Genomic DNA, 22,574 nt, shown 5'->3' with positions numbered 1-22,574 from the left:
CATGAGTGAGATACAGCTGACACGATTTTCAGCTTGCGTCTTTTTTTTTTTTTTCTTTTTTCCGGAGGCAAAGAAAGGAAATAAGACTGTATCCCCCCGCCTCGCTTCCCTGTTTTCGTGAATATGGGCCACCGAAAGCCGTAAGAGGGCTGACTGCTCCGGTCCTGCCTGGGAGCGGGGCTCCTCCAAGGACGGACAGCGAAGGGCCACAGCCAAAGTCTCTCCCTCCGAGGGCGAAGGACTTTGTTTTTCCCTTCCCCTTTCTCGCCGGCTCGGGTGCCGAGGAGGAGGCTCCCGCGAGCGCTGCGCAGGGCTGCGAGCGGGGCGCTGCCATTGTCCCTGCGGGCGGGGCGCCGAGCGGCCCCGCGCTCCGCCGGCGGCAGCGGCGAGGGGCGGTGGCGGCCCCCGGAGCGCGCCGCGCTGCCGCCCGCCCGCCCGGCCCGGCCTCCCCCCGCCCGCGGCCCGGCCGCTGCCGCCGTGCCCGGGGGCAGGGGGGAGTGACTTGTGCCTCCCCCTGCCTCCTCCCCGTCCAGCCCTCTTCTGGGTAGAAGGGGAGGAGGAGGAGGAGGAGGGCGAGCGGTGGGAGGGTCTCCATTGAAATAAACAAGCAGGCAGTTATTAAAAAGGAACATGGCGGCCGCAGCCCTAGCTTCAGCTTCATCTTACAAAGCGAAGGTCAGCGCCGGCGGCAGCGGCGGGAGACGGCACTGACCCCGGTAACGGCTCCCGCACGGCCCCGGCGCGGCGGGGGGTGTGCCCGGGCCCCCCGCGCCTGCCCGGCCGCCCCGTGTAGCGCCGGGGGGACGCCCGGGGCCGCGCCGGTGCGCGGAGGGGCGGCGTTGGCGGGCGGCACCGCGGCCGCGGCGAGGCGGCTTCCCCCGCGCCGGCGGCGGGGGGAGCGGGGCGGGGGCTGCGGCCCCTCCGTGGGGAGCGGAGGGAGCGCGGGGCCGCCCCTTGCCGGGGCATCGTGCTCGCACCCCCGCGCCCGGCGGTGGGGGGGTGGGAGCGCGGGGTTACTTCTCCGGGACGTCCCCGTGTTTGGGCGAGGGAAGGAGGGGGGGATAGGGCACCCCACCCTGCCGGGCCGAGGGGGCCGGTTTCCTGCTCCCAGGCCAGGCGGAGGTCGGGTGCCGCCTCTCCGCGCCCCTGGCTGGGGGGGAAAGTGCGAGGAACCGGGAAGGCGAGGGGCTGATCTGGGGGTCAGGGACTGCCCTGGCCCGGCTGGGGGAGGATGGGGCAGCGGGGTGCGATTTGGAAGGGACTGTTCAGGACGTTCCCCCTCACCCCCACCACGTAGCGATAGCGAAACTTGAGGGAGGGTCTCTCCCCGACGACAAAAGGGGTGATTTGGGGAGCAGAGCGACGCCGCCTCCCCTTCCCCAGCTGACAACGACTCGGTGCGCAGCGGCGCGGGCCGCTCCGCGCTCCGTCCGTGGGGCCGAGCCGGCCGCCCCCCTTTCCGCGCCGGGCAGGGACCGCGCCGCCCGGCGCCCTCTCCCCTTCCCCCTGCGCAGGGCGCCTCGCCGCCGCTCCGCGCTCTCAGGGGACGCGAGGGGAAGGAGGGGGCGAAGCGGGCAACTTCTCTAACTTTCTGCGCGGGGGTTGTGCCTGCCCGTGCGCGCCGCGCCGGGCCGAGCCGCGGGGGCGGGCGGCGGGGCGTCGCAGCTGCGTGCGAGCGCAGCCCGGGGCGCCCGGCCGCCGCCTCCCCGCGGCCCGGGGAGGGGTGGGGGCCCGGCCGCCGCAGTGCCGTGTGTCTGCGTGTGTGCGCGGGGCGGGGAGCGGCGGCAGGAGGAGGGGGAAGAGCAGAGCAGCCGGCCGGGCGCGGGGCCGGGGTCCCTGGGCGGGTGCCGCTCCGCTCCCTCCCGCTTCCCCGCAGCGGGCGGCGGCTGCAGGCGGGCCCTCCGCGGCGAGCGGAGCCCCACGCGTGAGGGCGGGGGAGGGGTGCGGAGGTGCCGCCGCCTCCGCGGAGGGCGGGTGCGCGGCCCCTCCCCTGCTCCGCGGGGGGCGGTGTGTGCGCCGCCGCGGGCACCGCGCGGCTCCGAGGCGTAACAGGAGCCGCGTCCCTCGCCTGCCTCGCTGCCCCTCGCTCCTGCGGCGCCGCTTGGGCCTGAGCGCTCCCCCCAGCCTGGGGACCGCACTCTGCTCTTGCCGGAGAGGAGCATTCAGGCCGTGTAGTTTGTGGGAAACCTGCCCGAGAGCCTGGCAGAAAAAGGTGGGGGGGGAGGGAAATAAAAAAATAAAATTAAAAAAAAGGCCAGGAGGTTGCTCGTAGTCACTGGGAAGTCGTGATATCTGTGTATCATGATACATACTTAGTTTGAGTTAGCCTGTATACTTCGGTCTGAAATGTGTGTATGTGGGACACTATAAATATACTTGTAATTTAGCTTGGCGAGTCTCCTTGTGAAAGGAGAACAGCCTGCTTGTTCGATAATAATCAATTGTTGTTGTGTTTTTATATTTCTTTTTTTGTTGTTGTTGTTTCAGAGTAGTAAGAAGCAGGTGAATAGGCTTTAGAACTCAACCCATAATGTTTAGGTATAATTTGAGCTAAGCATATAGTGCCTGGCTATGGCAGTTACAGCAGAGCTCTATTGCCACTGTAAATAAGTAAGCATTTAAGACTGCCAGTCTTTGTACTTAAAGCATTTTTTTTCGTTTTTGTTCTGCCATTGTGGGTGAAGGCAGTAATTTGGATTTTATCCCTTTGGGTTTTTTATGTACTGAACTATAAAAACAGCCCTAGTCAGTTAATTTCCTGGCTCCATATAACCCAGTGGCAGTGTTGGGCCACCTGGTGGGCTCCTCTCACGGGGGAATCCTCTGGCATCGCCCAAAGGGATGGAGCTGCCGGTCCACTGTGTTGGATACTCTCTGAGAAATGCCCATGTTGTATATAATTTTTAATGTCATACCGAAACTATTACACCCCAAAGCAGAGATCTTGTTTGCTTAAACACAGCTTAGTGTGGATGGAAACTGGTTGTTTTATCGTACTCGGTGTAGGTACTTGATGCCTCCTACTTTTTTCCAGAAGACTTGTTTGTTTACGTCACCAGTGGTGTCACAGATAGGATATACCAGGTTTGCACATCGTTCCACGTACAGACATGTATGCAAGCGCATATGGACAGTGATACATTTGTATCCCTTACTTTCGCATTTGTGGTAACAGCTCTTTTGGGGACTGCACATAGAAGTTGGCTCTGTTGTGTCATATGAGATAAGGAAAGTTGTATATTGCCCCCAAAAGGTTAATCCGTAAGTGCGAGAAGCTTAATGTTCATAGGAAATCTTGGTTATCTACAATCTTGAAGAAAATACTTTGTCATGGACTCAACCTTCAAGAATATTGAGTACAACTTTAAGAAGAAAGATTCATCTTTTTTCAACATCACGCATTATTTTGAAGAATTGCATTATTTTTAACATGTTTTTATCTCCATGGGCATTATGCAATAAATGCATGTCAAACGTGCTGCAATCACCTCATCTTTTTAGTCACTGTACTCCTTTATTTCACATAAAACCTGAAGATTTCTCAACTTTGTATTTTCTCAGGCTTGTGGTCTTTACTAGGGAGAGAATCCATGTCTGATGTGGTTCTTCAGTATCTCTGCAATGTCTGAAGGCACTTCTTTACTAAGTGTATAAATTCCTCATTGTGTGTCCTGGTGGTGTCAGTGCTAAATTTGAAACTCAAGATATTTGAATACTTTATTGCATCAACAATGGTACTTTTGGAACCAGTTTAAGTTTTTAAACTTAATCGTGTTATTTGAGAGAGAAAATAAGGTTATTTCAGGTGGAAACTTCAGAAAATATAAGGGATTTATTCCCATATAGTGTAGTGTATTGCATTAAACTGAGACTCTGAAGTAAAAATGAATTACTTAAGAATAATGTTTATGTTTTTATAATAATTTAGGGTGTAGCTTGCTCATTAGAACGCTGAAAGGCTCTGTTGAAAGAGGCATGTAAACTGTCTGTAGTGTTGGCATTCCCAACTTTTCCCTCCCTCCTCCAAAAAACCAGTAAGAGCTAGCCCATCTGCAGGGAGCCCAGATTTTGCAGCAGGAAGAACAAAGTCAGTGAGCGAGCCAGCTGCTGCTACAATGCCCACTGTCTTCTGCTCCTTGCCTTTGTTGCTGATGTCACCGTCTCATTGGCAAAATCTGGGCTTCTGCGCTCAGCTGGAGTTTCTCTAGCACCTGACACCAGAATTGCAGAGGCTTAAGAGGTCTAAGCCTTGAGGATGCTGTCAGTTCGTTTGAAAGAAAAGACGAACCAAAGACTGCTACCAAATTTAAATATAAACGTAACTCTCTTTGTCTGCCGAGCACTAATAGATTGTGCATTGGAGAAAGGGAACACTGAACTAAAACTGTTCTTGCCATGCTCAGTTCTTTGTACATTTGCTGTGGCTGGCCTCTCTAAACAATGCACAATGCATGCAAGTAAGTATATTTAACAAATTCCACACATTTCTTCAGTATTCTGATAGGCATTTAAATGCTCAATATTCATTTATGTCCATGTTTGGCTTTAGAGGTCAGAGGTTAAATGTGTTGTTACTGTATATACTCTGCTGTGTGACACAGCATTTTAAACTAAGAACAGAGTAACATTGATAATTACTTTATAGAAGGCATATAACAGCATTCATTCATCCACCCATTTTCTACTGTTAGTTAACTTAGTTATAGACAGCTACTCTGCCAGGATCCCCTATTTTTATTTTTAAATGAGGTGAAGTTCACTGCACTGCTTTATTTTTGTTAGTTGTTAAAACATTCTTATACTTCTGGCAGCAGATAATGACAAATTCTTCAATGTAATGCTCGGAGCAAAGGAGGCGGAGAGGGAGAAACAGGGAGGGAGAGGAGGGGAAAAACCCTCCTGAGCATATGGAGACATCCAGAAAAAGATGTGCATCGTCAGCTGTGATTCCATTGTGTGCTTGCAGACAGGATCTGAGCTCTTCTTCTCTTGGGAATTTAAACCTTACAGAAGTATTCTTTGGCTTTTACCCGGCAGGATAATGGAGCTTAGATAACATATATTTCATGTATTTATTATAGATAATATTTTGATAATATTTTATGATTTCAGGGAATAAAATACAGTTTCCAGGACTCCTGCTCTGTGTTGGAATCGCATTTTAAACAGTCATATGTATTGCTGAAATGGTAACTTAGAGTAGTAAGAATAATTTCTAATATTACATCAGTGGTTACATATTACAAAGGCATCTTACCAGTTCTACAGTTAGTAGTTTGTCAGCAGTATTTACATTATGCAAACCCTCCCTATTTTAATGATTCAGTAGCTCAGCCTTTTCAAAACATACCAAGTAGAAATCTGACATGAAAAATGACAGGTTGTATAGTTTCATCAATTTAGGATACAGAATTAGAAAAAAAAAAAAAGACAAAAAACCTAGGGTATTTTTTAGACAGTTTTAAGACAAAGCAATTTTGTCAGTGTTGTGAATATTCAGAAATAGCATTTATACGATGGAAAAATGAGTGGAAGAAATTAATTTTCTTTCATTCAGTCCTGAATTTACCTATTACCTCGAAGAGCCTTTCCTCTCCTGAGCATCTGGAATGCTTTTGCCAATTTTATGCAATTATTTTGAGTTGATGAATAGTTTGAAAAATAGATCTTGAATGTGGTAGATCTGCTGCACTGTGTTTTGTAACTGTTTATGATTTTTCCATCTTTTTCTGTGGAAATTGCACGTTATTCAAATGAAAGACTAATGGAAATTTTATTTAAGAGTTTTATGGATATATAATGGAAACAATTCCTATGGAAAATGTATCGTCATCAAAGCGCTTGACATCTTGAAGTTTGAAATTAGTTCATTAATTTAAGTGTCTGAAGCTATACCGCAGCATATTAACAATATGCACATTTTTTTTCTCCTGCAGCTTCATCATTATGCTATTCCAAGTCTTGCATTTCCTTAAATGGCTTCCATAACAATCTCCCATTAATACAGTTACTGACAGATATTATTTTTCCTTTGCTCTCATTTTAGCAGTTACAACTGATAGTAAATCTCACTCTTTCTGTGAGTGTGCTCCCATTACTTAGATATTAAGGTGCTTCTTTGGAATGTGCATTTGTTTTTTGCACCTAAGATGCAGTGTCCTCAGTAAATCCTATTTACATTTTTCTCTTTATTTTAAACTTAGAGAAGTTATTTTCTGTTTGGAAAGGAAAACTTGTATTTTGCTGGAATAGTCCCCATTACATGGAAATCTTTATTGGATTAATGAAAGGGCAGAGAGTATAGGTGACAAATTAATTAAAATATCTACCGAATGTGTTGATTTGTCCATAAATCTTAGGTAGTATGGATCACATGAGCTTCTATGAGGGGACATAGTGAGAACATATATCTGCTGTAGTGTTGACTGAGAGTTGCTATTTTGATGCTTTTTTAGTGAGCTATGTAAGACATATTGTTGCTCTTGGGTAGGATTTATAGTGGGCATATCACAATTGGCTGCTTTATTGGCTGCCTCGGTGGAGAAGCCTGGGACTGAAGAATGGGCATGGAAAGTGAAAGAACATTTTGCTTGTTAAGTCAGAATTATTATAGAATTTTACTCTTACTCTGCCTATGCTGTAATTCATCTGTGTGTGAACAGATTCAGTTTTTCATTGCTGTCAGTATTGATCTCTAATGAGCCTGGCCCATGGATTTTGAAGAAAATCACTCCAATTAAAAACAATGCAGTTTGTCACCTATTTGTACCTCATGGATTATGTAGGAGATATGCTAAACTGCATTAAAAAATAAAACTTCTTGAGAAGAAAGTCTATCTATGAATAAATTTGAGAGGGCATGCTCACACTTTTATTACACATACTTTTATGACCTTACAAATTCATATGTCTGTGTGATGCAATTAGAAATTAATAAAAAATCCCAAAAACCCAAAAGACCCAAAGCAACCCAAACCCTATGAAAACCCACAGTCCTAAGTTTTAATACTTGTGAATCTGAGAGTTCAAGTATCATCTAGGCTACAGTGGAGATTATTTTTCTTTGTTCTGCTTACACCATGCTTTGAGTTCACAAAGTAGCTTTTCAGCCCTTTCTCTTTCAAAATTATTGTCAGGACTTGCTGACCAAGTACTTATGTATTCTGAGAATACATGTGATTATTGTCAACTAATTTCACTTGCTAGTCTCTCTCAGTTTTGTACCTTGGTCTCCAGATACATGAACAATGTCCTCATCCTCATCCTGTTCTATCAATTTTCTGAAATAGATTCTTTGTGGAGGAGTATTGAGTGTATAGAAGTAAATAAATTCCAGTTTTCAATTAAATTCTCAAGGAGAAAAGCTCCTCTTCCAGTCTAAATCTTTGTATTTTCCAAAATTAAAATTTACGGCTAGAAATGTACTATTTTCTTTAAATGAGTCCAGAAGAGTTGTTGCTATTATCTGGCGTACAAAAAAAAAAAAAATTGTTGATACTTTCCAGGCTATAAAATGTAGCTCTAATAGCATAGTTTAAAGGTTTTTTATTTTAATTGCTTGCCAATTTTTGTTGACATTTGCAGTGCAAACATACTTTTGCTTGTTTTGCTGGATTTTTTTAAGTGTTACTTTGAAACAAAGATACTGAATTTTTCATGAGGCCTCAAAATATATTTTGCTTCAGTTCTGTGTGAAGCTAGTGATAACTGCATGATGGTGAGATCATTTGTGTCTCCTTTTCTTCTTAGTTTAGGAATGATGGAACCTGAAGACTGAATGTAGATGAGAAAAAACCTCTGTAAGCTCACCAAGTTCATGCTCACTAAGCTTGCATGCTGTGGATGATCTCTTCCAAGTATGTCTGAAAGTGGCAGTTCCCACTCCCTTTCAGCTTAACTATAGTTTGTAGCATTGATGTTGTGTGTTTTGTTCACAATGACGTTTTTATGGACCACAGAGGTAAACACACCTTAGGTACCTGGAATGGAGACCAGAAGGGAAAGAAGTGACTGTGCACAAATGGAAAATAAAGATGTAAAGTGTTCTGAAGTCAGAAGACTGTGTGTTGTTCTGTTCCATATCAGTTGTTTTTAGTTGAGGTTTTTTGACCTTTAAAGCAGTTTTCTTTTATTCTTTGTGGGATGGAGGAGTGGATAGTGGTGTTGGAAAATGGCAGGTGTGGTTGTGGTGCATTCCATTTTTATATTGTAGGTAATGTTGATAATTTGTATATTATTTGAGGCAGTGATCTGCTCTTCATGTGGGCCTTTGTGCACCACTATTTACAGAGTTATGCCACTGTGAGACCTGGCTTCTTGCAAGAGTAGTTCCCTTGAATTCTGACGGTCTTCCCAAGAAGCTCCTGATTCTTGTGGGTTGGGTGTAAATTTGCACAGGCATAGGTGGTAGTTGGCTTGCTTCTTCTTCAGCCTCCAGAATGGGCTTGAGAAGGGAAGGCAAAGGACTAACAGATCATTTTGTTGTCCATAACTTCACGTTCATCACTTCTTTTCTTCACTGACAGACTAGTTTAGTTAGAGAAATGTATCAGAAATATACTAGATAGTACATCTATTCAAGTACATGAGCCTATTGCTAGTTGCTGTATAATTCAAGAGGTTTTTTTGGGAAGAGAGGTCTTGTTAGTCATGTTTTTGTGTTTTGAAGGTAGTGCTCCTGCTGTGAAGCTATAATGCATTGTCTTTGTTTTCAGACAATATTATTGTTAAGCGTTTTATGACTAGAAAAATGAAAATCAGCAAAGCTTGTCCTTTCCAGTGGGCCTTTGTGGACACTACTGTAATGGTCAGGAGCAACATGACTTGTGTACAGACTCCTTGAGCAGCTGTATTGGAGGCCACAGAGACCAGGAGGTGGGATGCAAAAAATAGGGAAAATCAGCAGGGAAATAAAAGTGAGCAGCCACTTGATTGTCAAGAAACAAAATGGTAGCAGAGTACTCATTCACTAGTGCCCAGCAGGTCAAAGACAGGGGATGAGTGGGAAATGTTTCCTGTTTACTGCTCCCTGGGGGAAAAGGTCTCCCCACTGTGGGCTGGGGCTGCAGCCCCCATGTGCTGCTGAGACTGTTGGCTTCTCTTTGGTGTCTCTCTGAACTGCCAAAAGATCTAGCAGCATACTTAACATTTTATTCCAAAACAAGATGGTTTTTTTTCTGTCAACAAGGACCCACTCAAAGCCCTGAGTTTGTGATCCACAGAGCTTGTGTGCTTTTTGGACATTCCTGAGGAAATAATGTAGGCTTATCTTCCATGTGTATATTTTATATAAGAACACTTCTTTGTTAGTGGTGCCCTTAAATAGTCTGTTACTGTAGTGGTATCCTGTCTGTAACTGAAAGAACTTATGCAGAGTTTGTTTGAAGAAGGTTTTTGTAAGATGGCAGAAATGGCAAAGAAAGAGGTTGATTCTAAATTCTGCTACTCTCGAGGCATAATTAGTGTATGGCGGGGTTTTTTTTGCTGATGACTCTTGTAGTGTACCTTTCATTTTATTTCTGTTCTCATTTGCTTTATGTTCTGCCTTTTTGTTTGTCAGAATAGGAAAGTAGAAAACTATTCTTTGGTGGTTTGCTTGGATACATTTGTCATAAAATGCTCTTTGACCTACAAACAGAAATTCAGGTATAATATTTGTGTGGGCAGTAGCACACTCCTTCTCCCTTGAAGGAATTATTTTGCTGTGCAATGTATGGCCTCTGTTCTATGGACTTTTTCCTGCTTTATGGGACTCCATATGAGTGAAAGGCTTTCTGTTCACTGATGCTTGTCACTTGGGTCAGGAGTATTGTAAGTGGAGGCTGAGAGAAGAAACATGCTTCTGTACATGCAACTTATAATAATGGTTGAAAGAGCACCAGTTTCTCCTTTTTAGAGATTTGAAACTAATGTGCTGTCAAATCAAGCAGTCAACCAAAAAAAGGAACCAAGCACTTCCAGAGTTCTCACAGATTCTTTAGTGAAAATAGAGGCTGTGTACTGTGTAAGTTAATGTAAACATTTTAGCTGCTATCACTGTGAATTTGCAGTAGGCAGCAGGTAGAAAGGAAGTTGTGTGACTGGAGTGATTGTGCAACTGGAAGGGGGTTGTAGTTATGTCTGGAAAAGCAGATAATGCTCCACAAAGTTTGTGTTTCCCTCGTTGTGTTTTGCTTAAAACAGCAATGTGCTAAACATCGTATTTTTGTTCTTCTATGCCCATCTCCAAAAAAAGACTAATATTTTTCTCTCAAATTTGTTCCTAGCATACTTGAGATGTATCTGAGTAGTGAGGCCCCCTGCATACACAGCCCCTAGAAATCGTTGTCTGCATCGCTGAGTCTTGGTGAGTTGTCTATATCCTATTGCATTTAATTGGATTGTGTTGCAGTTTTATCTTCTTCACTGGGGAGTTTGATGTGAGATGTCTTAAATTGATTGTGTGGATACAGCAGAACAAACCTTGGTTTTAAGTAACATGGGGTACTGTACACTGAGTGGAAAGACTAACATTTTGGAAACTTAGAAAATGATGGTGAGACTGGTTGTGGAAGCAGAGGGTCCTTGCTTTGGTGCCAGGACCAGGAATGGGACTTTCTGCTGAGACAGGCTGAAGGGATCAACATGCGATATTCTTTCTTACTAGGTTTGTTTGATATTTTATACTGTAACTAAGGAATTGACATTTTTCAGATGTGCTGATTATGGTCTGTCTTATGGCAAAGGTTGAATATGAACTAATATAAGCTTTTCCATCCAACTCTGTGCACTAATAAATTACTTAAATTGAGGGTTGAAATTGGTATAATGACACTGATGACTTAAACTGCTTGTTGCTCAAGAATTACTGTCTTACGACTCCATCAGGCAGTGCTGTGCCTGTTTAACTCTGCTCTCAAGAAGGGATAATACCACTGAGAATTAGAAAAAGAGACCCCTGCGGATTGTTTAAATGCAGACTAATAATAGTTTGGTAGTGCAGTGAAAGAAAGTAGAATATAAATGCTGTGGTTTTATTTTAGGTATGTTTGATATGTCAGTATATTCACTTGGTATAAATCTTTTACAACAAATACGCATTTGAGATTTTATGTGAGAACCTTTTCAGTGTACTCATGAATAAATGTTGTCTTTTAACACATAGAGTGACTTATTAAGGTCAGAAATATGTATTTTTGAGGCTTGCACACTAAATATAGAGGTGGGAAATGAGCCTGCTGAAAGAGTTTTTAGTTGTTTGGGGGATGACTGTTTATAAAATGCCAACCAAATATGGGTAAAATTATGTAAGCCCACATCAAGTATCATTTCCTCTTTTGTTAATTATGTTCAGCATTTTTTGAAAATTAATAATGCTTTTCTTTAAACTTTCCTGATTTTATAGCATCAGTGAATGAGAAAGCAGGTTAAGCAGTTTTCCAGTGCTTTTTTCTCTTTTCCCTTTTCAGTTCAGATAAAACACTCTGAAGTTCATTCTATTCAATGAAGTTCATAATTCTGGTTAATAATTTGTTTTTGTTTTATACTAACTTGAAAATTCTTAGCTGCAGAGATGTTATTACTTATTTATACTTATTACTTACACCATATTAGTTATTATTTATTTACACTACTTACCTGGACTGCATAATCATAAGGTACTTATGCAGGTCTTCTCAATAATAATCTGCTTTTGTAATCATTTAAGCAAATTATTAAAAAAAATGCAAATACTCTAAAATATTGTTTTCCTAGTGAATAGCACTCAGAATGAGTTAGGTGTATGTAATAAAGAGAAGAATGTCACTGCCAGGATTCTCTGTAGAGAACATGAAATTTTGTTGTCAAGTTGATCGTATGTTTGTTTTCAGTTGTCTCAATTTCAAATTTCGATTAAAAAATAAATGCATTAGGGAAATATGAAAATAAAAAGCAATTTCCATATAATTACTTGGGTTTTTTCCTAATTAATTTATATGGAGGAAAAAAACCAACCTGTCTTTTCCTTAGTGTTGCTACATTCTGTGCCAAAACTATAGATTTGGTTGATACAGTGATAGAAAATAATCTGATAACTTCACACATGCTGACCGAAACACAGTTTCTGTGTTTAGGAAGTTCAAAACCTTTATTAAGAGCAAAAATTATATGAATATTTGTGTGTGAAGTCTATGGTGATGACATTAAACCACTGTAAAAAAATGGGTGTCATGAAAGGATTTATAGGGCAAGGATGAAGCAGAGAGGTAGCTTTTACTCAAAATATTTGCTTTAAAATGTGTGGTTATCTCTGTGTTCCTATTATAGACAGTTCAGCAAAAGTAGGTTCCATAAGCCAAAGAATTGTTTAAAATTTTGGTTCTGTTGAATCCTTGGAAGTCTTTCTATTGAGTTTTGAGTGTCTAGGGCTTCAGTCCTATTATTTGACATACTTGCATGCTCACCTTCTCTGTTGCAAGTTCAAAGAGCTGTAGCTGTTTATTTTAACCAGTATACCCATCTGAAATTATACTAGTGTTGGAAGGATACATCAGTTGGAGTGTCATTTAAGAAATCTGGGCCTTGGCTTTTGACTAGTGTTGCTTGTGGAATTATAAATGTTGCTTTTGACTGTATGTTGTGAGACTGCACCACGACTCTGACTGAAATTGTGCACATTCAGCTTGTCTGCCACTGTATCAAGTTTTTTGGAAAATGAACCTACTAGTTAAAGCTTATTTAGTCTATTTTTCATTTTACTTGAGGTAGTGGGTAGCAGCTGCTGTGTGCTCACAAAAAAGGGGATGCAATTAGAATGATGATAAGTTTAGACTTGCAAAAAACCCAAACACATACAAAATCTGTTTTAATTTCCAGTCTAAAAGTTACCAGTCAGAAAGCATTTTTTTATCTCTCTCTCCTTTTTTCATGAAGTGGTTTGCTTTGTAAGGAATATTTCTCAGCAAAAAGAACATAGATTAGAGAAATCTCAGTTTTCTGTCACTCTTGATCTGGAGAGTCTGTTTCCATCTAACTTTGTAGTGATTTCATTGTCGTTTGTGTTGTAGTTAGTGTCAAGTGTGATAGAAAATATTTGTGTGTCTTTTCATTCTGAGTTATAGTGCTTGTTGTTTACAGCCGTAGTAGATACAGAAAATTCTGACAAATGTCTCATTTTTGACTGTGTTCTCCTAATACATGTTTGTGTAAAGGTAGTGCTGTCAGAAAATAAAGTGCAGTACTGAAAATAAAATTGCCTTATATCAAAACAAGTTTTTAGAGCCTTGGGTATTAATTTAAGGATGCAAATGAGGAACTTTGAGTAGATTCCAACTATCAGACCTGAATAAGGCTAGCTTCTGTGAGCTTGCAAAGCAGGGCTGGAATGATGCTTACCTAGAACCCTGGAGTCAGTTCAGAGCACCCTAATTCCCACAGAAGCTGTGTTTCTGAAATAGCTGAAATAAAATATTGGTATGTGTAATCTTTAATGAATTTGGTCTTCTCTGTGAAGGATACTTAATATATGTTGAATTGGTTTGTGATAAATAAAGGGAATGTGTTTTCATTGCTAGACCTCAGAACTGGGGAGTTGTGTCTTGCATGAAATGCGATAAGATTATTCTGTGTTCAGTCACTGCCGTTCAGTAACGACATTAGTTAACATGAATTGCCTGTGAAGATGCTTGTAAAAGTGGATGCTTGATTATGGTGAATTTAATGTAATCAGCGTTAAAATGGTACTCCTAATCTGAGAGTGAAGTTCTGTGTGGGTGGTACGATGAGAACTGAAGTATTAGGAAATGAGCATCTACTAAGATTTATACAATTGCCCCCTAAAAGCTTTTTTCCCCTAAAATTGGAACTGGGATTTTATGAAAAACGTTATGTTGTGGAAAAGTTGAAATTTACACAAATGTAGTATATTGCATTTCTTTCCTTTAAATTTTATTAAAATTTGGAGTACTGTAGAGAGAAATCTTGTGCTTGCAACTAGCAGAACTAGATTTGTTAGTAATGAAAATACTTTTAAAGTACTTTCATAGTTTTGAGGCCACAATGTTCAAATTCATTGTAAGGCTGGATTAAACTATTCTTATATATGTAAAACTCATTAACTACTGTAAACGGATTTAAATGGAGTGCTCTGTCAGTGAACTTTTTACTGCATTGATGGAACCAAACTTAATATATATCCAAGACTGTTGAAAATGCTCATTCAATTGATTGAAGCTTGCCTTTTGTATGTAGTTATATCCTGGAAGATTATTTTGAACATTGCAGTTTCAGTGAGATAAATAAAAAATATTTAGGAAATGGGATTGCTAACTTGATTTTATTCACTTCTTAAATATTGGTTTTGACTTTGTAATGGACTTTGCTAAGATTTTTCATTTCTTACCTTGATAGGAACCTTTTTATATGGACAAAGTTATACTGTATTAGCATTAGCAGAAGAAATAGCTGTCATTATCATCTGTGGAAAATCAATGTATATTTTATATATAGATTGATGGCATTGTATCGCCAGTATTGGAGCCTCGGAATTCTAGAGGGGTCAAGAACAGGACAACTGAGCACTTGCATCATCAAAGAAGATGAGATGCATTTACTTGGGCAGATTTTCCTCTGGGCCTGCCTTTAGTCCCTGAATTGGGAAGAGTGAAATATTTACATGGCTTGGCTCTTGACAGTAAATAGTATTAATTAAATACAGGGCTTGGAAATGGTACTGGTATTTCAGATGAAGGCCAGTAGATTTTGCCTTGGCTTTCTGGAAATTGAATTCCAGTAGTCTGTTTATTTGACAGCATTAGAGTACAATGCTTTGTGGTTCATGGATATTTGTGTACATTAAAGTGGGTGAATTTTTCCAATACCACAATGTGTTAGGCTCAGAAGACTTATCTGCTGTAATGGTAAGGAAATTTGTAGATGATTATAATATAAAGTCTTGTACAATGTGTTTGTCTCTCATTAATTTGCTTTTATATTAACTGGACTGCCAAGAAATTACAGGTTTTCTTTTTAAAATAAACTTTTGGATGTTGAAAAATTCAGATGAAAGGTCCTAAATAAATCACAGACATTCAGTATTATGAAAATGATTTAGAAATATTGGTGAGTGTTACAGTATCATTGGGCAGGGCTTTAACTATTCAAATATGTTACAGAAACCTCCTCTAGTCATCTCACCACAACCAAAAAAAGGGTACTGGCACTCTTCTGTACACAGTATTTGTTACAGTATGTGTGTAAATGTGTTGCTAAAACTTTTTTTGCAACTGTGTCCATGATAAATGAAGAATATGCTCTGTTCTCCTATTCCAACATCTGTTGTTATGGTCTAGATTCTTGCCTTTTTTTCATTATCAGTGCTTTTCTTCCTTCAGTAATCCCAAATCAATAAACTACAGCATTCTCTGTACACCAAACTCTGTATCTTTCAAAATGACAACAATAAGCAAACTAGGAATATTTAAAATTAGAATTGAGACAAGAATTAGTTTTATAGTAGATATTGCAATTTGGTTTTTCCTTGAGGGAAGCTGTAGTAGTGTCAGGAGGAATTAAAATGTTTCTATTCACATTTTTTCCAGTGTGTTTTTCTTAGCTTGTATTTGAATGTTCTCACTTAAACTTTAAAACATTATCCTTATGAGTAACACATAAAATTGAAGATCCCTTTTTGCCTTGGATTCTTTTGTCTTTCAATCTCTAGTTGCCTATTTTACTGCTTAAGAGAGTGAGACATCCCCTACATTTCTCTCTTCTGGTTGTGAGCTTGAAACTACTGTGTGGTGACACAGTTTATAATAGTATTTTAAAATGGGATAAAACCATCTACATTTCTCTAAAAGTAGGTGGTCAACACATGAAATTTCACTTGGGTTAATTTTTATGGCCTTTCAGTTTTCAGATGTGGTTTTTTGCTTGGCTTCTCTTCACAGATCCTGGTTAACTGTGTTTTTATTGCTTAGTCCTGCTGAACAGACTCATGTAAAACTTTTTCTGTCTCGAGTTACAGTATGTAACTTCCAGAATGTATCCTGTGGTGGAATAGGTTTTATCTGGAGCTGATGGCACATAGAGCTTGATGCATGACTACTAATGTTTAAAATATTCCTTGTCCCTGACTGTGATTTTAGTCTTTCCTTCCTCATGAGCTTACTCTTTTGTCAATATCCAAGTTCTAGGCTCTTGATCAGCTGTATTGGGTTTGCATGGCCAAGCTTTGGTAATGGGTAGATTCTTTGAGAAGCTTCCTCCTTGTCCAGCCATGAGTATGCTCAGGGAGTTACTGGCACTTCTGCCAGTAACCCCTGGCAGTGCCAAAGACAGACCTGCTACTGGTCAAGTCTGGGCCAGTTCAGAATGGTGGTAATGCCTCTGAGAGAACATTTAAGAAGAGGAAAAAAAAATCCTTGAATCATTATGCAATTGTAATTGTGGGCAGAGAAGAGCAAGGTGGGAATGTGTGACAGGAACAAGTGTGCAGACACCAAGGTCAGTGCAGAAAGAGGGCCAGGAGGAGCTCCAGGCGCCAGAGCTGGGATTCCTCTGCAGCCCATGATGGCCATGGTGAAGCAGCTGTGCCCCTGCAGCCCATGGAGATCCATGGGGATGCAGGGATTTGCCTGCAGCCTGTGGAGGAGCCCCACCCTGGAGCAGGTGGGTGCCTGAAAGGAGGCTGTGAGCCCATGGGAGGCCCATGCTGGAGCAGGGTCCTTGCAGGGACCTGCAGACCTATGGAGAGAGGTGCCCATGCTAGAGCAGGTTTTTGGTAGGACTTGTGATCTTGTGCCTGTTCTTGAAGGACTGCACCCCGTGGAAGAGTGAACTAAACTGCAGCAGTTTGGGGAAGGCTGTTGCCCATGGGATGGACTCAGATTGCAGCGGTGTGTAGAGAACTGTTGCTCCTGAGATGGACTCACTTTAGAGGAGTTCCTGGAGAACTGTCTTCCATGGGAGGGACCCCTTGTTGGAGCGGGGGAAGGACTCCACTTCCGAAATAGTGGCAGAGACAACAGGCGATGACCTGACCATAACCCCCATTCTGTCTCTTCCTGCACCGATGGGGGAGAAGGCAGAGCTGGGAAGGAAGGAAGGGGGAGGAGAAGGTGTATTTAAGGTTTTATTTTACTTCTCATTATGCTTCTCTGATTTTGTTAGCAATAAATTCAGTTAATATCTCTGATTCTAACCTGTTTTGCCTGTGATGGTGTTTGGTGGGTGATCCTTCCCAGTCCTTATCTCAACTCATGAACTCGTTGTTATACTTCCTTTCCCGTTCATCTGCAGAAAGGAGTGAGAGAGGTCTTGGGTGGGTGTCTGGCATCTGACCATGGTCAGCCCACTACATCAACATTGAAATATTTGAGGAACCAATACCAGTGAGTCAAATTGTATAACACTCTTGTTGCCACACTTAAAACATACTCAATACAAATCTACAGAAGGCAAAAAAACCCCCAAACCCAAACTACCCCAAACCAGGCCATCTTATATGAGATATCACCTGCTATTCCACCACTGTCACACCCCAACCATGCTACCATCCCTACTGTACACCACAGGCTGTGTGCCACAACCTAAATGATTAAATAGATTTGTTCTATTAATTTTCAGCCTTAGTTGGTTAGTGCCAAATGTGCTTTGTATATAGCACATATGTTTCACAATAGTATGTATTTATTTTTGAATACAGGCATGGAACCATGCATATGGTGCTCTGGTCCTGTTTTAGGTATTGTGGGCACTTAAAGGGGAAAAAAACCCTAGCAGCCTGCTGCTGCTGAGCTTGATTCCAGTAACAGTAGTTATCAAAGTTGCATCTTACTTACTCGTCCTCTTATTTGCTTCATCACTCGGTTTCTGAGCTATTTCCTTCTGCCCCCAGCTTCCAGGAAAACTGGTTTGTGGTCTTCTGATACAATGTCATAAAGCTTTGGGATAGTCCCATGTTTTGTGTCAGGACAACTTGATCCATGATTGTGAGACTCTTTCTAGAGAGTTGAACTTACTTGTGTGTGTCTATTTTGAGGGGGAATTGCTTACTGAAAATTTATTTTTGGCTAGCTTAAAGCTGTTAATGAGTTGACTGGAATTTCATAAGTAGCTTCATTGAGGAAGGGGGTGAAAGTCCCTGCTAATCAGAAATGCTGTAATGGCTCACTTAGGAAATTCTGAAATGAAGTTTTGGATTTCAAGGCTAGAGTCACAGCAAGACTCAACAGTCAGTAAGCCACAGGAAAGGCACCTGCGTGGCTACGGGTACAGCTCTGAGTGGGAGCTGCTGCAGGGTGCAAGGAGAGGCCCCTCGCATGGCCACCATCTCAGTGGCACAGCTGTGCCCTGGGTACAGGGACAGCTGATGGCTCAGATGGCTCCCTGCTTCCTGGCCTCTGCTCTCACTCCCTGGCTGCTCCTGGGCCCAGGGTGGCCCTGCCTCTCCCCATTGTGCCAGTGTTGTACAGCTGTGGCCCAGAGTGTCACCCGCTTCACCCGGGACGGCTGCAGGGGCTGTGCCTGCAATTGCAGCAGCAGGCCTGGCCCTGGGGCTGCACCCATCTTTGCTGAGGCAGGGAGAGGCTGCAGGGCCGATAGCAGCCGGCCTCCGCCTTCTGAGCACCGGCATCTGGCTGCTCAACAAGATGGAGGAGGGAATTGCACCGCTCCTGGTTCAGAGCAGAGATCTGCTTCTGGGTCTCCTTCCTCTCAGGAGATGGCTGCTTTCTCTGGGCTGCTCAGTGTTTCTGAGCAGAGCTTTGCTGCCTCTGGAATAGCTCTGCTTTTTTACTGGTGTGTAAATACTTTGTCAGAGACGTGATTTTCCTACATTGGAGGTGAGCTTCCTATCTGTTTCATGTGTCCTACAGTAAAGGGCAGTAGTTTCTTCTCATGCCTACTTTTATAGATGTAATTTATTTATCTGCTACCCATAAGGTTTTCTTCTCAGAGAAGGTACTGCAAAGGAAGCTAAGGTATACATTCACAGATATATTTAGCAATTACATCCCCTTGTGGATGTTCTTAATGCTTTGAATAGCTTACCCTACTTCGACGTGAAGTAAGCTATCTGAAACAAGGGCATTTTTTCCTGGTGAATTGACTATTTGCACAACTTGTAACAGTTTTAAAATATGTGTTTTTTCTGTTTAGTGGCTGAAATAAAAAATTCATTATAGACACACCTCTGCTTTTGTATCAGATGTATGATTGTCCATAATTAAATGGATGCATTTGACTACAAAGATGTAATACAATTAAAGTTTCATGTGGTTGCCACTGCTTATGCCATCTTTTCTTTCCAAATCTGTTGCTAAGGTCAGTGCGAGGTATTTTCTTGTGTAAAACTGATGAATTTTTGAAAATCTGAAAAATTCTGAAAAAATCTGAAAAATCTGAAAATCTGAAAAGTTCACTAGCTCCATCCTAGTGAACTTTCTGCCTTCCAGATCTCTGCTGTGTTTGTATTAGTTGAGTCTTTAAAATCTGAAAAGATCAAAATGACACCTATTTCGATATCTCAGAGCAATTGAGGAGTAAAAATGTGAACTATGTATAAAATGGCCAGCAGTGCTAGAATTGAACTCTTAAAAATTTAAACCCACTAGGGAGTACTTTGTGTTATGGTGGGAAGGGCCATAAGCTATAACTTTTCTTGCTGTTGACATGATTTGGAGACTGTCTTACTGTTCTGATTTTGTGGAAATATTGCTGTATAAGCATAGTGGTAACTTCTTCATAAATGAGCTGTACTCAGTTCTGTTACACTTGTGTAAATAATTTCTACTCAAGTTGTATTGCGGAAGCTGAGAAAGGACGGCTGTGACCCTGCCCTTAGAATTTCCTCAGGGGAGTAGGGACTTTTTGTAAGAGATGAGGTTCTGAGAAGGGAAATAAGGTTTCTTGCAGAAAGTTTGAGCTAACTGGCAGTACAGGAAAGATGAAAATGTAAAATCCAATATTAGGTCAAGCCTGCTTCTGCTAATAATTCCCTTGCATTAGCTGAATGTAAAGACAACATTGTGTTTTATTGGTTTTTAAATTATTTTGCTTACCACTGGCAGGGAAGGAAGTCAGTAAAAGGGAACTGGTATTTTCTTACACAGACTATGTCTTGAGGAGGAGAATAAATCTGCAACAACATGAGACTTATTATTGCATATTTTAATAATTAAAAATGTGGGGGGGTTTTGTGGTTTTTTTCTATGCTGTAATTTGTACTGGTTGCAGTATCAGTTTTTAGTTCTGTCTTGTTGATTAGTTTAGGATACCAGGTGATACTAGCCACTCTTACACCATGCTGGTGACAGGTTCTGTGGCTCTTGCTGTGCTAAAGCTCCTGCTCTGGTGTTGAGCAGGCAGCTAAAATGATTTATTTAGGCTGGCTGAGGGTCAGCTACAAAAATTGAACATATTGTTGAAGTTTTTTTTTAATTCCACCAATAGTTTACGTAAGGTGGCAAGAACTTCTTTTTAGAATTTGGGGACTCGGAATATTTGCCCCTGCATGTGATTGAAATTTCCCTATAATGTTACCCATGGGAATGAACTTGCATAGGTAACAGCAGGGATAGACCTGGTGCTAGAGAGCCAGGGGCTTATTCTTCAGTGCTAGGTTTGCTAGAAGTGTACTAAACAAATCACTTGAGCTCAAGTTCCTCATTTTCTTAGCTGTAAAATGGAGTCAATTCTCATTATTTTCTCCATATGCAAAATTCAGATTCATTGGCATTTGTGGATTGTGTTGAGAAAATAAATGTATTTATGTATTTAATTTCATAAAATGTAAATAAAGTGCCTGCTTCTCTCTACCAATGTGAATTAATACTGAAATTGTAAAAAAATGCTAGAGAGAACTTGCCTATTAAAACATTGAAGCAGTGGCCTTTTGCTGTTTTATTAAACAAGAATCAACCTAGATTGTTTTTAGTTAGCAGTATTTTTGTCTGCTTTTGTTATGAGATAAAACACCAAGTATTGACTTAACTTCACATTTCACAGGAGAAGAATTAAAAATTATCCCTGTGAAGGGTGACTATGGAGTTACTCTTTGAAATTCTAATTTAACACTTCAATAATGGGTCAAGCCTGCTCTGAATCCTCTGTGGGATTATTTGATTTGCTGTCTGGTTAACCTCAAGGAAAATGGGATGTCTTTAAATTACTAGAGGTGCTAGCTATCACCTTATAATGGAACCAAAAGGGAAAATTTATTGTTTTAAATTAGGATTGTGACCTGATGACTAAGGTCTTGTATGAATGGGGCTTATTTTTAAGATCTAACTTAAGGTTGAAATTGTAGGGTGGTAATTAAGGGTTTGTTTTTTTTTTAGTTGTTGTTTGGTTTTTGGTTTTGTTGGTTTTTTGGGGTTTATTGTTGTTTTTTTTGTTTGTTTTTTTTTTTTTTTTTACTGACCATCAGCTTTGTAATTGGAGATTAATATAATTGAGGGATAAGGGGGAAATGTCTTCTTTAACTGGGGGGGAGTTTGGGTTAGGGTTTTACTATTTGTTTTGTTTTCAGTGTTATTTACGCATGGGGAAGTTTTTGTTTTTGTGTTTCTTCTATTTGCATAAATGTTTTGTGCCCCAACAGGAAGAATCTGTATTTTTTTCATAATAAAATTGATTATGAAATATAATTCACGTGACTGGAACTGAAGGGAGTTCTGCTTTTTATAAGTAGATAAAGAAGCAGCTTGTATATTTTGCAAGTTTATGCGTGTAAAGTTTATCCTGCCAAAACATTTAAAATTAATTTGCAAATTACTGAAATACAAGTACTCAACTGTTTTATGCTGTGTCATACATGAGGGGAGTATTTGGCAGTTATTTAGTAACTTGAATTTGGGGGAGTAAAAGCAGGGGATTTTCAGTTAAAAATTAATTCACTCTAACATTTTACTTTTCACTATTTTATATTGGAAATTTGGTACATGTTGCTGTTACATTTTTTTCAGCCACACTTCACCTTTAGAAGTCATAACAGAACTAGTCATATCCCAGCTTACTTCTCTGTCTTACATGTTAAGTTGAATTTTTAAAAAACATCTGTAGTTTGTGGTGTCACAGGATATAAATTAAGACAATGAAATCTTAGCATAATGCATCATTTTTAATGATGAGGAGTATTGAATGGAGACAAGCTGTGCAGTGTGCCTTGCTTATATTGAGAAAATTCACAAGACTTTTTGACATCAGTTTTGACATGAGTCGTGGGCTCAGCTCCAGCACTGTTCTGAGTGTAGCCTGTCCTGCAGAACTTTCCATTGCCACACACCACGTGCCTGGATTTCACTTAAGATTTCTGATTTGAGTAACTGGGTCTATACATAGCTCGAATTGCATATTTAACAGAATTTACTTACTGTTGGTTCTGAGAATTTTTGTTCCTTTTTAAAATTAATGCAGCTATATTTATTATGGTGTAGTTAGATATGTATAAATTTGAAATAAATTTTGAATTGTATTTCAATGTTTTGTATCATGTTTCTGAAGTTGGTAATGGATATGGAAATTGTAGTCTTGACCAAATCTGAGGATTTTCAATTTTGGGAAGAAATACTAGGTAAATAGCATGGTCATCAGTTTTGTACACTTGTAGGGGA

General features: G+C 41.2%; 1 protein-coding gene across 4 annotated transcripts in view; it reads left to right on the top strand.

The window, feature by feature from the left end:
- The first annotated feature begins 387 nt into the window (after window positions 1-387).
- Window positions 388-22,574, top strand: part of NCOA2 (nuclear receptor coactivator 2) — a 188,601-nt gene continuing 166,414 nt past the window's right edge. Inside the window, exons 1-3 of one of the 4 annotated variants that reach the window (XM_071420876.1) lie at window positions 388-716; window positions 7,750-7,856; window positions 10,266-10,345. The gene's annotated coding sequence lies outside the window, so the exon portion shown is untranslated. The remainder of the gene's footprint in view (window positions 717-7,749; window positions 7,857-10,265; window positions 10,346-22,574) is intronic. The other 3 variants (XM_071420868.1, XM_071420858.1, XM_071420884.1) reach the window with 3 other exon arrangements.

The sequence above is a fragment of the Agelaius tricolor genome, unplaced genomic scaffold (genome assembly GCF_023055355.1).
Source record: "Agelaius tricolor isolate 1412-34295 unplaced genomic scaffold, bAgeTri1.0.p SCAF_2, whole genome shotgun sequence".
Lineage (NCBI taxonomy): Eukaryota > Metazoa > Chordata > Aves > Passeriformes > Icteridae > Agelaius > Agelaius tricolor.
This window is presented reverse-complemented; position numbering and strand designations above follow the sequence as displayed.